The sequence below is a fragment of the Vicugna pacos genome, chromosome 5, assembly GCF_048564905.1.
Source record: "Vicugna pacos chromosome 5, VicPac4, whole genome shotgun sequence".
Lineage (NCBI taxonomy): Eukaryota > Metazoa > Chordata > Mammalia > Artiodactyla > Camelidae > Vicugna > Vicugna pacos.
The window spans coordinates 79,027,991-79,044,529 of record NC_132991.1 but is presented as its reverse complement, the minus strand read 5'-3'; positions in this window follow the sequence as shown (position 1 = coordinate 79,044,529).

Below are 16,539 nucleotides of genomic sequence, written 5' to 3'. Positions count from 1 at the left end.
GGTCACACGGTTATTGAGTTATTTGTTATTTTTGGCAGACTGAGGTGACTAGAATGCAGAACTTGGTTCCGTTTTGGTCACGTTTTCCTCTGTTACTCCACCTCCTTGATGACTTTCTCTGAGTGAAGTGACAGGGGAAACACCAGACAAGGACAGGAGGGCAAGATGAGCATGGGTGGGGCTGTGCCCATTTTGTAGGTTAAATGCGCTTATCTTTTCGTGCTTCCAGAGCCCCTGGGGACCTGAGGGTTCTCCTGTTCTTTGTACTTTCTCCCACAGAGCTGCTAGGTGGAGTTACAGAGAAGGGGTGTCCCAGGTCACAAGTCATACCCCAGCCACAGAACTGAAGGAGGAGGGAGGGAGGTCGTGGTCAGGCAGACATTTTATTTTATACAACTCCAGAGGGCACGTCTCAGGCTCCTTGGGGGCAATTTCGGTTCAGTCAGTGGAGGGATGTTTATCAGCCAAGTGCGAGGACCAGCAGGGACTTCCTCCCTGGGCCTCGTCCACAGCTGCCTGGATTCATCTCCAGGATGCCGAGGGCACCGACGCCCTTCTCCCCTGAACTCTTTGTGCCACTTCTCCCTCTGCCCGCCTCCCCAAATCCAGAGAAATATTCATTTCATGTTTACCCTCAGAGAAGACACAGATGAGGAGAAAGAAGCTTTGATGTTCTCCTGAGGGCCCTGAAGGGAGCATGCTTGTGAGTGGTAAGCTCAGAGAAAGGAGTTTTTCATCTGTTTTCTGTCATCTGCCCCATCAGAGTGAATACTGGGCAGGGAGAGCGAGCATGAGTGTGAGCAGGGAGCGGGCAGGCAGATGCTTGGCTTGTCCTGTACCTGGTTATCTTGTCCCCAGTCTAGAGTGGAGCCAAGAATGGACAAAGATACGAGCCCACTAGGTAAGAGAGACGGTGTGCAATTGAGTTCCTTGTGGCTGTGCTGGCCCCACAATTTAGGAGGGGCTGGTGCCATGGGATCCTGGACTGCTGGGTCCAGCAGGGAACTTGGAGAGCCATGAGCATCATGGTCTTGTTTTTTGTTTTTTAATTTTTTAAACATTTTTTATTGACTTATAGTCATTTTATGATGTTGTGTCAAATTCCAGTGTAGATTCAGTTATACATGAACATACATATATTCATTGTCACATTTTTTTTTCTCTGTGAGCTAACACAAGATTTTGTATATATTTCCCTGTGCTATCATCATGGTCTTATTGGTTACAGAAAAGCACTGAGGCTCAGAGAGACCCACAGTAGCTGGTGGCAGAGCCTGGCCAGGTCTCCAAGTTCCCAGCAGTCTCATGCTCCTTCTGTTGGACAAGCTGGCAAAATGCCCCTGCTCTTACCTGGGGTGTGTGAACAGGATCCAGCATGCCTGAGCTGCAAGAGACACCCCAAATTACCTGTCCCTCCCCCTACTGTCCAGGTGAGGAAACTGAGACTTGGAGAAATCAAACGCTCATCAGATGTTCAGAAAGAGCAAGTGACTCACTCCACATCTATAGTATCAAAGGCCGACGTGGGTCACCTGGCCCACCCCTGGATCTTTTCCCCCATGCAAGCTCGGAAGACCAATTCATGTCACACTAAAAACAACTAACCTTGCACAGTTCCTTTCTGTTTTTCAAAGTGTTTTCACAACCTTGATCTCATTCCATCCTCCCCTCAGCCCTCCGAGTGAGTGAAGGCTCACAACAACAGTGAGAAAGGGGCCCTGTTCTCAGAGGACTCCCTCTTGTGCACAAGTGGTGAGGCCTGCTGGGTGGCGGGCACTGGGTGTGCTTGCACACCTGGTGAGCAGGACCGGCACCTCCATGGTGGCCCAGGCATTAACGCCATCCCGGCACCCCTTCTTCCTGCCTCCTTTTGGAGAGAACAAACATGGTTATTTGTTCATCTTCTGTGTCACTTGGCAAGTCACGGGCAGAGTTATCTCTCTGTCTTCCTGACTATCGGCTTTCCTGCCTTGGAGTGGATGGCGGACCCCAAGTGACGCAGACCAGTGGAGAATTCCTCAGGCTCTCAGAAAGAACGTTTTCTGCTGAATCGGGAGGTTTCTGCTGCCGGGTGGCTGCAGGCCCCTTAGAATGTGTGCTGTCACCGTGGACAGATCAGGCTGAGCAGGATGCAGTGCTCAAGGTGACACTTCTGCCATACTTTGTATTTTACTACCCGAGGTGATTGTAAAAGGACAATCGGGGCACTCTCCCACTCTTGCTCCTTAGGCCTCAAAAGCCCGAGTCTTAGGGTGGGGAAGGGTTCTGGGCAGGGTGATGTCAACTCCTCTCTTGCCCCTCATGGCCCTGGCACTGTGGCCGGCACAGTTGGGGCTCTCAGTGCCATGTGTGGTGTTTGGCCTCTTCCTGCAGGCGACACGGGGTCTGCTGATCCTCTCTCCTGGGCACCATCCATTGTCTGCTGTCCTTATGAGCCTAATGCATCCCCCTTCCCAGGTGTGCACTCAAGACCTTGCATAAATCACCCTGGACACATGGAAATTGATCCCACACTCCAGGAAGGCTACTCCCCGGCTCTCCCCGGGCACCTGTTCCATCACCTCTCCCACACTCATTGTCCGGAAATTCTTTGCTGCTGCCCAAATCCCACAGGCTGAAGGTATTTCCTCTTTCTAACCACTCAGATGGGCAGCAGCATCCGGGGGCCAAAGGAGAATGGGAGTGACCCCAGACCTGGCGAGTGCTTCGTGTGTCACCCAGGCCTGCTCATCCTTCCTCCAGGGTGCTCGCGTTTTTTCCCACTTAACAAAGCGCTTCCCCGCCCACTGTTTCATTTGGCCTTTATTGCTGTGAAAAACACTGAGATGGAATTCCTAAAGTGGAGATGACAATTCAGTGAAGGAATTGATGTTCACAGAGCTTAAGAGACCGAGAGACAAGGTCACAAAGCCAGTGAGTAGCAGGGTTGGCTCCTGGTCATTTAACTTCCATTCGGTGGCATTTGCTTTAGACTCTCTCTTCTCTCACTTTCCTGTGCTGACTTTCAACTTTTCCTTGCACCTTTCCAGTCCTGCACCTTCGTGGTTGCCTTCAGTTTCCATCGGTGTTCCAATACCCTCCCCTTCCTGAGTCCCACATCCCTGAGTAGTACGGACATACCAGTTCACCTCAGCCAGTGTGGACCCTCATGCACACATCCCACATGCCCCTACACGCACCACCACACACACACATCCCATCACATACACCTATCACACACCACACACACGTACCCACCACACCCACCCACCCACACACACACGCACCGCAGACTGAGCACTGGAGAGGTAACCAATGTTACGAGGAAGAGACGGACACAGAAAGACCCACAAGTAGGGAAACAAAGAGAAACAGAAAGCAAAAGAGAGATGGGTGAGAGCAGAGGAAAAGAAAACTGGGGATAACGATGGAAGAGAAAAGAAAGATCAGAGCTTTGGAGTCAGAAAGCTGGAATTCTAAATCAAGCTTCATCACTTCTTGGCTGAGCCCTTTGAGAAAGTCACTTAACCTCTCTGAGTTTTATTTTCCTGTATGTAAAAAAGGCATTGTTTACTTAATTAATAGTCATTGTGTCACCTTCTAGGTGCTTGAGATGCATCAATGAACAGAATAGTTAAAAAAAAAAACCTGCCTTCTTGTGGGTGGAGATGGATCTTTTTTACTCTGGTGTTAGTCTGGATCTTTCTTTTTAGACAAGTTCTTTTAAAAAATTTATTTATTTTGTTTATTTTTCTGAGGGGGGAGGTAATTAAGTTTATTTACTTATTTACTTTTAGAGGAAGTACTGGGAATTGAACCCAGGATCTTGTGCATGCTAAGCATGTGCTCTGGCTCTTAAGCTGTATCCTCTCCCCAGTCTGGGTCTTCTGAGAAGCAAACACCAAAGTCAGGATTGAACAGGCGAGGAATTCCTTAGAAGAAACGCCCGTGTGAGGGGAAAATAGGGGGGCTGCTGGAGAAGACTTGGCGGAGCCACTGGACCACCATGTAAGTCTGTCCCTGAGCAAGGAGACAGAGAGAAGGCTGGGTGAAAGCATTCTGGTTTGGTAAGGTCAGCAGGGAGTCTTTCAGCCAAAGGTGAACATCAGGAGTCCCAGTGTGTCCTTGACATCCTTGGTCACTGGCTGGGAACCACCTACGGAAGGCATGATCTCTGCTCTGGATTTCAAGGAGCGATGGATTTCAAGTCAAAGCAGCTGAGACCCTTGGCCAATTACGCTGCCTGGAGTTGGTGGTCTGCAGGGTGCACGCTTATGGCTGCTGCATGTGAGAAAAGAAGATGTGAACAAATGAGCCAAGTGAGGCAGGCGAGGAGCTCTGGGATGTGGACTGATCAGAATTTTCACAGGGTGGCTGCAGCAAGCCTTCCTGAGAAGGTGATTTTTGAGCAGACATTTGGGGGAGGCATCATTCAGATGCCACGGCCATCTTCCTGTTGATAACGTCATGCTACCAGTCATGCGTGGGAAAGCACTTTGTAAACAGCATAGACTCAGCTGACAGAAAACAAACAAACAGCAAGGCTATCTGTCCTGGCATTTGGGACTGATGTGTTCCCAAGGGAGGAGATGCTGGCCTCTCTCCCAGACCAAGCCAGACCCCTCTGTTAAGGGCAAGCAACCTGGAGGACCACACTCCCACTGGGGAAGCAGGGTATTCTGTTTCCAGGACATGCCACTCCCAGGAGTCCAGGACTCTCTGAAGGGCCAAAACAAATAGCCCCCAAGATCCCCAGAGGATGGAGTCTTATTTTCAGCCTAACAATGGGAAGTAAAACAAAATCCTCTTTTCTCAGACAACTAGATGAATATGTTATTATCTCTGACAACTGCAGTTAACAATAACTCCCGATAAGATATCCTTTTTGTCTCTGCGGCATCCTGGCAGACAGAGTGTCATTAATAAATCCCAGGGCAAGAAGGAAGGGGCTGGAGGTCACTAAGTACCTCTTCTGTGCCAGGCTCCGTGCCGGGTACAGTAATTTGATTTTCACAAGTCTGTAACTGTTCCATCCACTTTACAAAAATAGGAAACTGAAGCCCATAGGATTGCACAGTTGGTAAGTGGTGGATTGAAACTCAGGTCTGTGTGTTTCCAAAGACCATGCTCTTTCCTCTGGCTCTTTCCTCACTGCCCTCCCCAGTGGTCCACTGTGTTTAACCATTTGTCCTTCTAGCTCTAACATTGAGTTTTATTTAGTTGTCTGAGGGTCTGTCTTCCCCGACTCCCTCATCTCATCCACGTACCGCATGCCCCTCAGAGAACATGTGGGCCAAAATGATTTCTGCTTGGTCCACAGCATGTACGAGGGGCCCTGCTCCAAGAGGCTCTTAAGCTGGCTAGTGGATGGCCAAGCCCCACTCAACCAGCCGTCTGTATCATCTGATGAAGAGAAAGATGGCCATATACTTCAGTATTTTGGGGGGCTAGAGTTCTTAAAAAGGAGTTTTTATCAGAATTATCTAAGGAAAATTGTTAAAATATAGATTCCTAGGTCCTGCCATCGGAAATTCTGATTTGGTAGGTTCAAAGGAGGCCCAAGAAGCTGCATTTTATTAAGCACCATTACTCGGCAAGAGTAGGCAACCACTGGGTTGGGTAATGGTCCATTTGGTGGCATTCCTGGGGAAATGGATACTGTTTGCCCTGTTGTCCTCCAGTAAAGGTCCAAGGAGCAGGTGACTCTGTTGGCCCCTGGAAAATGCCCAGTGACCTCTCCTTAGCTCCAGTCATAGGACAAGGTCCTGGATCAAAGCAGAAGGGAATTTGGAGGTCGGGAAGGACTCATGCACTTCCTTTGTGTGGTCAAGCTTCCCCGGTCTGCCCAGCAATGCCCCTGTAATCCCTCAAAGAAAGGTAGGCAACCTTGCCCAGAATTTGGCACTGTCCCAGAGATGTACTGTGTTAGGGGCTAGAAACCTCAGAGATTTTTCATCCTGGTCTTCTTTGCTGGCATATGGACAACTGGGGCTTGAGAGTGGAAGTTATCGATTGTGGTCATGTGGCTAACAGTGGAGTCCAGGTCTCCTGATTCCCAGATCAGTCCTCACTGCCTACTTCCTCTTGAAGCCCATAGGTGTCTGCTGCCCATAGGCCCAGTGTCCAGCAGTCCAGCTCTCTCTGAAGACGTGCAGGGGGGCATGCTGGGCCTGAGCAGTGAGGAACTCTGTGAGTTTACACCCCCAGTTCCCAAATCCTCGATGTGTAGCAAGGGTAATACCCACTGGAACCTCGTAAGAAAAAGCCAGTCCCACCCCTGCCTCCATATCCCCCACTTACTGCTGTTTCCACCCTTCCTTCTTCCATGAATGGATTAGAACTCACCCTCAAATGTATTGCCTATGGAAGCTTGGTAGTATGTGAGGTGATTAGACGGCAGCAAATATTTTAATATAAACATATATTGCTTGCTATATGACAGGCTCTAAGAACTCCAGATGCATTAACTTATTAAATTCTCACAACTATCTCATGAGGTAGGGACTCCCATTGTCTCCGCTTATTCTGAGGAAACCAACGCCCACAGAGAAGCTAAAACCTTCCTAAGGCCGCGGAGCTGGTGTGCAGTGGAGCCAGGCTTCCAGTCCAGGCTCTCTGTGTACAGAAACTGCACGTTTACCTACTATACAATGCTCCAGTTCCATTTTAATTTCGTTAGGTCTTAGAAAACAATAAAAGCAATTTGAAGGCCAGATGGGAGATACGTGCTTCAACTCCAATTTGCTGTTGGATTTTAGGTAAGATGAAGGAAATTTTTTAAAAGAAGAGGGACTTGAAAAAAATTTAAAAAGCAGGTCCTGTACTTTCCAGATGAGGAAACAGAGGCCTTGAGAACCGAAACCACTCCCCCATGTGCTGCTGCTGTGAGTTAGTGTCTGAACTGAAGCTGGAATTCGTTTCTCCATTGCATGTCCATTGCTTTTTCCCTGAATGTTTATTTACATGAACTTGATGGAATACAAGACTTTCATAATTTAAGTCCTTTAAACTTTACACAGATAGTTTGCGTTTGGAGCCAGGCGTACACCTTGGTTTATTTTCATGAGAAAACTTAAAATCAATTTCCAAAGCTGCTTGGCTAATGACCCCGTTCAGCATCTGATGGGATTCCATTTAAACCACCGTAAAAATGTCCTGACACAATTGATTTCTAAAGCATTGTGATTAATGTTATCTTTTAAGTTTTTTCTCCCACCCATCACCTCTCCCTCCGAAGCCTCTTTTCCCCAAAGAGGCTGCTCCCATCTGCCCTTGTCCTCTCCTCCCTCCCCGGCCCAACGGTGCTCACGCTCTGAAGCACAGGCTGCCAGACTGCCACTTATAGCCCCTTTTCTTCTGAAGTCATTTCCTCTTCCTCAAGACTTTCCACCTCAAATTCACATCAGGATCAGGACCTCCAATATTCCTATAGCTTCATCCTCTGCCCGAAATGGAAGAGCTTGGATTAACAATACCTTAGTTCTTTTTTTTTTTTTTTGGTGCTGTATGATCTGGAATTGCTTTCTGAGCCATGACCCCACTCCCCTTTGCTGTGCCTCACTTTCTTCATCTGTAAAATGATGATAGTATTTGATGGCCACTAACAACCTGTTACTGACTCAACAGTGTTAACCTGGAAAGACCGTTTCCCCATTGCCCCTCACTTCCTTTCTTCTCCTCCCCTGACTCAGCTGTCACAAGCGTGCAGGGCACCCATTCTCCAAGAAGTCCTCAAAGGAAGCTTATTTTTCAGTGAGGGTTGGAGGACAGGTCCATTATTCTCTTTCCAAAATAATGACAGAAGAAAAAGAACCCAAAACAAAAACAAAAACAAAAAACACAAACAGAAGCAAATCAAAACAGGAAAATCCTCCCTTGCAGGAGGAGGTGGAGAGAAAGGTCAGTGCCCACCACCTTCTGAGGAATCTTCAGCCTCCCGCTTTGTGGTTTTATATATTATCAGAGATTTTTACAACAAATAAACGAAGAAGAGAAGCTAGATGGTTCTGACAAGCAGGGCTCTGGCGGGAAGTTACTCCTGCCCAACAAAGTCTCTGTCTAAAAATACCCGGCCAGGACCTTGCCGTTTCCATAAACAGATGGACACCACGGGCCTGGCGGAGGGGCAGAAACGGTGGGAGGAAATTATTTCTGACAATGATAACAATCTGGCATCTCCCAGAGCTTCACATCCTGGACAAGTCCAGCTGGCTGTCCAGATCCCCCGCTTGTGCAAATGAGGTGGCTGTAAATAGAATTCTCCTGGCTCCCACCATGGCCACCCCTCGCAGAGGCCCGCAGAACATCTCTCCTGCCCCCCCCTTCTCATGCCATCTGCAAAGAGGAGGCAGATGAAGTGTAGAAGCTGCAGGTGGGGTGGAGGAGAGAAGGTGGGCCCCTGGGGGACAGCATGGCTGCCCTCAGTCCAAGCTGTGGACCTAGACAGATGACATGGGTGGTGTGCCTGTGTGTGTGGCTTTCAGGAAGTCTTGCTAAACTTCTTTGGATCTAACCTTCCAGATCTGTAAAAAGGGAGGGACGTGATTTGAGAAGCAGGGTGTTTGGTTCTGAGAGCTATATTTTAAGAGGGACAATAATGAAGTAGTAGGGTCAACTGGAGAGGGGACTGGGGATAAGAATAGTCTATGGGGCCCCATCTGAAGGACCCATCTGAAGAGAAGATATGACTAGCTTTACATAGTTCCAGAGGGCAGACAGAGAATCAGGAGGTGAAAGTAAAAATGTATACCATAAATGTTCTAAGGGAGAATGTTTTCATTGTCAGAGTTGCCCGGATTGAGTGAGGGGTTCCTCACCACTTACGCATAGCAACGGAGACTGGGATACCATCTTCGTATTAGTGAGAGGTTATTGAATACTGGTTTCAGGTAGATGAGAAATGAACCCACATGACTTATAAAAGTGGTTTTTGGGTACAGATAAGGTAATGAGGGTAGTGGTTCACTGTTGGGAATTCAAAGATGTCAACTGCCTCTTTCTGGGATCTCCTCAAGCAAAGGACAAAAAAGATGGGCTAGTGGTTAAAGATACAGGATTTGGAGTAAGACTTCCTGGATGCACGATCCCTGCCTGACTCGTGCCGTAGCTGTGTGTTCCTAGGCAAGTTACCTAACTTCTCTGGGCCTCATTTCATCTAAAATAGGAATAATGAGACTTTCTACTTCATGAAATTATTGTGAAGATTAAATGAGATAATTTATATAAAGTTGTGCTGGATAATGTCTCTTTGCCCCTCCAGATCCACTCTCTACCCTTTTCCATTCTGCTTTCTCCTGGAGGCTAAAGGCTTTATCAATGAGTTCTCCTTTCCTCTGGTTTCCCATTGGTCTGACTAATGGGGAGTCCCAGAAGAAGGTCAGAGAGGGAAAAGAAAGTAAGCCGGGGTGTATATTCCCCCAGCTTTCTCTCTGAGGGCCCACAAGGGGTTAAATCTGACTCTAGACTGAAGGTACTCTCTGTGAGGTCTGACGACCGCTGACTTGCCTTGACCCTTCCAGTCTGGGGGTAATAATGGCGCTGCACTGTTACTAACCTTGGGGTGTTGCACCACTGCTCACTGTTTCCTTACACTCTGCCTGCGTCTTTGTCAATAGTTTTTTTATTAAAGCCACCTCAAATGATCCCAGTTGGATTGTGCTTTTTGTTTCCCATTGGGATCTAGACTAATACACTGTGGCCCTCACATAATAAACATTCCGTTTATTCGTTCAACAAACATTAATCAAGTGCCCGGTGTGTTCCAGGGACTGTTCTACTTACTGGAGGTTGGTCCTGGAAAATGAAACAAAGATTCCTGTGCTCCTAGAGTGCTCATTCTAGTGCTGGTTTGACTGGCATTTATTGAGCATTTACTATGTGGCAGGTTCTGTTTAAAGTGCTTTACGTGCATCAACTCACATGGTTCTTAAAACAACTCTCTGAGGCAGAGACTGTTAATACCACTGTGTGAGAGATAAGGAAACCAAGGTTCGGAGAGCTGAGATGGTTACTTCTCATGCTAGCAAATGACATCCAAGATTCAAAGAATAAATGCCAAATAATTTGAATAGTAAACATCAGCTAGTAATATGATAGTAGCAATAGAGGTAACATTTAATTTTTTTTTTCAGTGGCTTACTTCACTATTTATTTTTAGAGGAACTACTGGGGATTGAACCCAGGACCTTGTGTATGCTAAGCATGCAGTCCACCCCTTGAGCTGTGCCCTCCCCCTTAAACATCCATTGATTTTAACTTTGTGGTAGTCACTCTGCCCGTTTATATGACTTAACTTGCCTAAGTTCTGGTAGTTGTCCTGTAAGGCTGATGTCACTACTGTTCCCATTTGCAGATAGAGACCCTGGCACTTCTCTATCTCCCTATTTAAAATGTGTAAACTCTCTACTCTGGCATTCACTTACTTGTCTTTTCTTTATTTTTCCTCCATGTTACTTATCACCATCAACTATACCATGCATTTCTCTAATTACTTTTATTATTGTCTGTCTCCCTCTTTGGAATGAAGGCTCTGTAAGGATGAGGACTTTATTTGCCTCATTCTCCTGTGCATCCTCAGTTTCTGGAGCAGTGTCTGGAACATAGTGGGTGCTTGGTAACTATTTGTTGAATGAATGAATGAAAATCAGAGAGGTTCTATAACCCCCCCCCCACCTGCCACCAGGACCCACAGCCAGTCTGGGGCAGAGCAGGAGCTAGACCTTATATCCAGCAGATTCAAATCTCAAACTGTTAATTGCCTTTTACCCAAGTTCTCTTTAAAAGGGACGCTGGCAAATTGGAGGGGAGAGTGGAATCCAGAGACCTGAGTACTGGTTCTTATTTTGACACTAATCCCTTGTGTCAATCTGGGTACGTCACTCCCTTCTCCTGGATTTCATTCCCCTCGTCTTAAGATAACAGAAGGAGACTAGGTGGTTTCTCATATCCTTCTCAGCCCCAACACATCTGACAAAAGGTAACTCTCTAAGGCTGGTAAAGAGGCTGGTATGACCAGAGGCAGAAGACTGGCCAGTGGGAACTTCTAAGGGCCCTGTAACTTCCTTCTTTGTTTCTGACCCCAGGGGCTGAGAAAGCTGATGAGGGAGGTCAAGCACAAATGGTTTTGGCAGGGCCTGAGCATTCCTCCCTGGGGCATACTTCCTGCCTCTGACTCACCTGCACAAAACCCACTGGCACGACGTGCAAGTCTGGCAGAGAGACTGGCGACCATGGGAGGCTCTTTGTGTGCTTCTGGGCTGTTTAGCATGGCAGGATATTTTATTGAGATATTAATTTGTGCTGTTCTTGCTGTTGAAGAAGAATTGAGAGATCAGAGTTCTTTATAACTCTGTTCCGTCTTGCCTAAGAGCACAAACAGGGTTCTGAGTCAGGTGGAGAACCAAGATTTTGTTTTCCAGAGAATTTGGGTAGTGAAGGTGGAGGGGGGTTTAGAGAACGAGGAGGCACAGGAGTTTGGAGCTGAGAGACAACTGTCTCGAAAGGGAGGAAGGAAATTGTATCAGTCAGAGTTCAACCTGGGAAATAAAAGACACTTTAAATACTTACACCAAACAGAATTTAATAAGGGGGATTGGTTGGCAGGTGATGAAATTGCTGAGAGGCTGAACAGGGGATGGGATTAGCAAGAACAGAGAACAATTGGTCATCTTAGGCTGGAAGGAAAAAGGGAGAAGAGCCTGAGCACCATATGGAGGCCCAAACCAGGGCCAGCCCCATACAACGGGAGCTGGTCATAGAGGAGATGCAGCAGCTGGGAAAGATGCTTCCCCAGGAAGCAGAGAGAAGAGGAGCAAGACCTTCTACCCTCTGTCTGATCTTGCAGTGCTTCATATTGGGATAAGCTGGATGGAAGCCAGTGGACATGAGATCCTGGAAACAGCCCACAAAGGTCAGCCTGTATGACCCAGTCAAGAAGGGAATGATGGGGAGTGGATCTGAGGGCCAGTGAGGCCAGGACTGGCCCAGGGGTCAGGTGTGGGATGAGCCTGACAGCAGGACTGGAGAACTGTGCCCTATTTCAAGTCAGGGACTGAGAGCTGAGATCCTCTGCTAAGCAGCATGAGGTACCAGGGTCTGAGCACCGAAGTTCAGCCTTGGGAAACTCAAGGAAGGACTCCTGTGTCCCTGCTAGGCACAGATGGATGAAGCTTCTTGCATTTGTACGAAGTGACTGGGCTTGGACTGTGGGCATCTTAGTAGAGACTGCATCCTTACCCTGTTTCCTCAGCACTGTGTAGGCAGCCTCTCCAAACATGATGGAGACTGAATAAAATAAGGAACGTGGCAATAGTTTTCACTCAACTTATGAAATAAAATTGATCCCTGCTACAAGAGTTACCACAGCCCGTCTTCATAGCCCCACCTTTTGGTCTGATCAAACCCAGCTACTTCCCCTTCTCCCTGGGGGAAGCAGGGACCTCCTGCTGAAAGACTGATGACCTTGGGGAACTGAGACATTTTGCTCCACCTGGGAAGTTTATAAATTCTGATATGCTATTTGACATAGTGCCAAGAAGACAATGGGGAAAGAAAAGTGAGCTTCTCCAGACTTCATCCCAAGGACAAAGGAGGCCTTCACTTCTGTCTCCCTACAATGAGAGACATTGGTGACCAGTTTCCCTGAGGCTTGTCTTCAGGGCTTGTCTCTGTGTTGGGAGTTCATTTCTACCTCTCCCTACAGAGATGGACAACTCATAGGACCAGAGGATTTAAGTTCAATTTACTCAAAACCATTATTTGTTGAATATTTATTATGTGCCAGGTAGGCACAAGGTGAACAATGGAATGTTCATTGGATGGTCACTACTAGAATTAGAAATCAGAGAACATCTAAGGAAAGTCTCAACTTTTCCTTGGCAAAGAAGTGATTACCTTCGTGAAGGCACCATATGGACCCAGTCACGCCTTCAGTTTCCACTTCTGATCCTCGTTTTCTTACTACTTGCACCACATCTGCAGTTACTTTCTCCACTGAAGTATTGAACTCCTCAAGGTCATCCACGAGGGCTGGACTCAAGTTCTTCCAAACTCCTGTTAATATTGATATTTTGACCCCTTCCTGTGGATCATGAATGTTCTTAATGTCATTTAGAACGGTAAATCCTTTCCAGACGGTTTCAATCTACTTTGCCCAGATTCATCAGAGGAATAAGTATCTATGGCAGCAATCACTTCTGAAATGTATTTCTTAAAGAATAAGACTTGAAAGTTGAGATTACTCTTTGATTCATGGGCTGTAGAAGTGATATTGTGTCAGCAGGCATGAGGACCAACATTAATCTCATTGTATATCTCCATCCAAGCACTTGAGTGATCAGGTGACTTGTCAATGAACGGTAACATTTTGAAAGGAGTCTTTTTTTCTGAGCAGTCTGTCTCAAGAGGGCTTAAAATATCAAGTAAATCATGTTATAAACAGATGTGCTGTCATCCAGATTTTGTTGTTCCATTTACAGAGCACAGTAGAGTAGATTTAGCATAATTCTTAAGGGACCTAGAATTTTCGGAATAATAAATGAGCACTGACTTCAACTTAAAGTCAGCAGCTGCATTAGCCCCTAACAAGAGAGTCAGTCTGTCCTTTGAAGCGTTGAAGCCAGGCACTGACTTTTCCTCTCTAGCTATGAAAGTCCTAGGTGGCATCTTCTTCCAATAATATAAGGTTGCTTCATCTACATTGAAATCTTTAGTGTAGCACCTTCATTAATTATATTAGCTAGATCTTCTAGGTAACTTGCTTCATCTTCTACATCAACACTTGCTGCTTCACTTTGCACCTTTATGTTATGGAGGTGCTTTCTTTCCTTAATCCTCATGAACCAACGTCTGCTAGCTTCAAACTTTTCTGTAGCTTCCTCACCTCTCTCAGCCGTTTATAGTATTGAAGAGAGTTAGAATCTTGCTCCAGGTTAGGCTTAAGGGAATACTGTGGCTGGCTTGATCTTCTATCCAAACCACTAAGATTTTCTCCATATCAGCAATAAGGCTCTTTCACTTTCTTATTATTCACATGTTCACTGGAGTAGCATTTTTAATTTCTTTCAGGGACTTTCCCTTTGCATTCACAACGTGGTTAATACTGTAGTGCAAGAGGCTTAGCTTTTGGTCCATGTTGGCTTTTGTCATGCCTTCCTCACTAAGCTTAATTATTTCTATCTTTTGATTTAAAGTGAGAGATGTGCGATTCTTCACTTGTACACTTAGAGGCCACGGTAAGGTTATGAATTGGTCGAATTTCAATTTTGTTCTGTCTCAGGGAATCGGGAGGGAGAGAGATGGGAAAACATTGGGTGGTGGAACAGCTAGGACACCCAGAGCATTTATCGGTTAAGTTTGCTGTCTTATAAGGGTGCACGCATGTAATTACAATGGCAAACAGCCACAATAGTTACATCAAAGATAACTGATCACCATAATAATATAGTGATATTGAAAAAATTGAAATATTGTGCAAATTAACAAAATGTGACACTGAGTCATAAAATGAGTGAATGCTGTTGGAAAAATGGCGCTACAAGACTTGCTCAATGCAGGGTTGCCACAAATCTTTGATTTGTAAAAAGTGCAATTATCTGCCAAGAGCAAGAAAATGAAGTGCAATACAGTGAGGTATGTCTGTACAGGGGTACAGTATAACTGCTGGGACTCGGAGAGATGGTGGCTCAGATGGAGAAGGCCTCCAAAGGGCAGCTCTGTCCTCGGTAGTGAAATGCAACCACTGTCAACCCTGGGACAGGAAGGGAGGACTGGGGGACAAATATCTAGACGTTTCTACTTCCTACCCTCCAGTCTCCTACTGTCAACTCCCAGTAGTTGAACACAAGGAAGCCAGAGGAAATGGGTTTCACGCATTCCTGAGATATCACCGTCTGCACAGAACAGGATGCAGGTGGAGATGGGACCTGGGGGAGCAAGAAGGGAAGATCTAGGAGAGATCCCCTTTCTTCTCTTTGGCCTAGTTCTGGTAATCATGTCTTTACCCTCATCTCCACAAGGAGATCTTAAGACTGAGGAGGATATAGCTGTGTCTCACTCTGCAGTCTTCCCATTTATAGCATAGTACCTAAATTGGAACTAAATATTAGCTGATTAAATGGGAGTAAGGGGAGCTGAGGGCTTCTGGAGAGAAGTGGGTGACTTCTGGGTGGGGTGGTGGTCTTCGATGTCTGAGTGAAGGAATGTGGTGTGAAGTAGTCTCAGAAGCACTAGTCTTGTCTGGGCCCAGTGAGATCACTCAAGGAGTTACGAATTTCCTGTGGGTGGTTCTACGTGGGACCTGGTGCGTCTGCGTCACCACCCAGAGAACTGCTTGCTCTTTGTCCCAGGGGTGGTGAGGCTATGTGGCCACTGTGGGGCCCTCCGAAATGAGAGCCAGGACTCTTCCCCCCACATCGTTGTGCCGCTGCACATTCCAGCTGTGGCTCTGCTTTTCTTGTGTTTAATTTCAGTCCACTTATTCTGGCTATTATTATAGTGGTGATGATTATTTATGGAGTGCTGACAGAGGGTTTGGCAACAGGGCAGAGAAAGAGATGTTGGGATACGTGCCTTCCAGTTGTTGCAGCCTCCCCCACCTCCTCCTTTTGTTCTGGAAAATTCTGAAAGACATCTCCTTCCCCTGTTTAGTCTTGGAAAGGAGTTCACAGGGCAGTGCCTCCCAGGAGGAAGAGCGTGTGCCACTTAGAGCCAGTTTTGGAGCTATAAAAATGGGTGCTGGAGCTCAACTTCAGATCTACTGAGTCAGAATCTGAGTGTGCCTTGAGGCCTTGTAGCTTAACAAGTTCCTCAGGAGGTTCTTAGATCCAAGGAGAAATCCTGCTCTGGGAAACCCACTGAGTGGAAAGGAAAAATGAGAAAACAGGCAGGGTATAAAAATGGTATCTGTTCTCCTGGACCTGACAGGCAAGTCACAGCTAGCAAGAAAGGTTTTTGGGAAGAAATGCTGTCTATGTTTGAAAACACTGATAAATAGACAATGATATGAATTAGAAAGAAAGCCATGCTTAGTATTCCTTGGTTTTAGATTCCAAACCATTTAAAAGAAAGGAGTGTATGTGAGAGAGGTCTTTGTACTAAAATCTTGTAAATAATCTTTGTAAAGCTGATAATAGTAACTCTGGCTTATTGACTGCTATTTGCTGGAAATTATTCTAAATGCCTTCTGTGCATAAAACTCATTTAATGCTCCCCACAACCTCTAGATGTCTGTACTAATAGTATCCCATTTTGCAGATGAGGAAACTGAGGAATAGAGAAATTTATTGCTCAAGAAAAGAAAGCAGGCAAGCAGAGCCAGAATTCAATGCCAGGCATTCTGCCCTCCTGAACATACTCTGTGGTGACTTCTACTGTAACAAAACAAGACTGTGTTTGATAAAATGTTTTGTACTGTTACATCCACTAGTTACTGAAGAAAAAGTCAGAGTCACCACTGTGTGCTAGGCATTTTTATATTTACTAGGGATATGCAGGAACTCAGTCTGGAGTCAGAAGACATCCAACTTGATCATATTTCTTTATGTTTAAATGCAACTTTCAGGA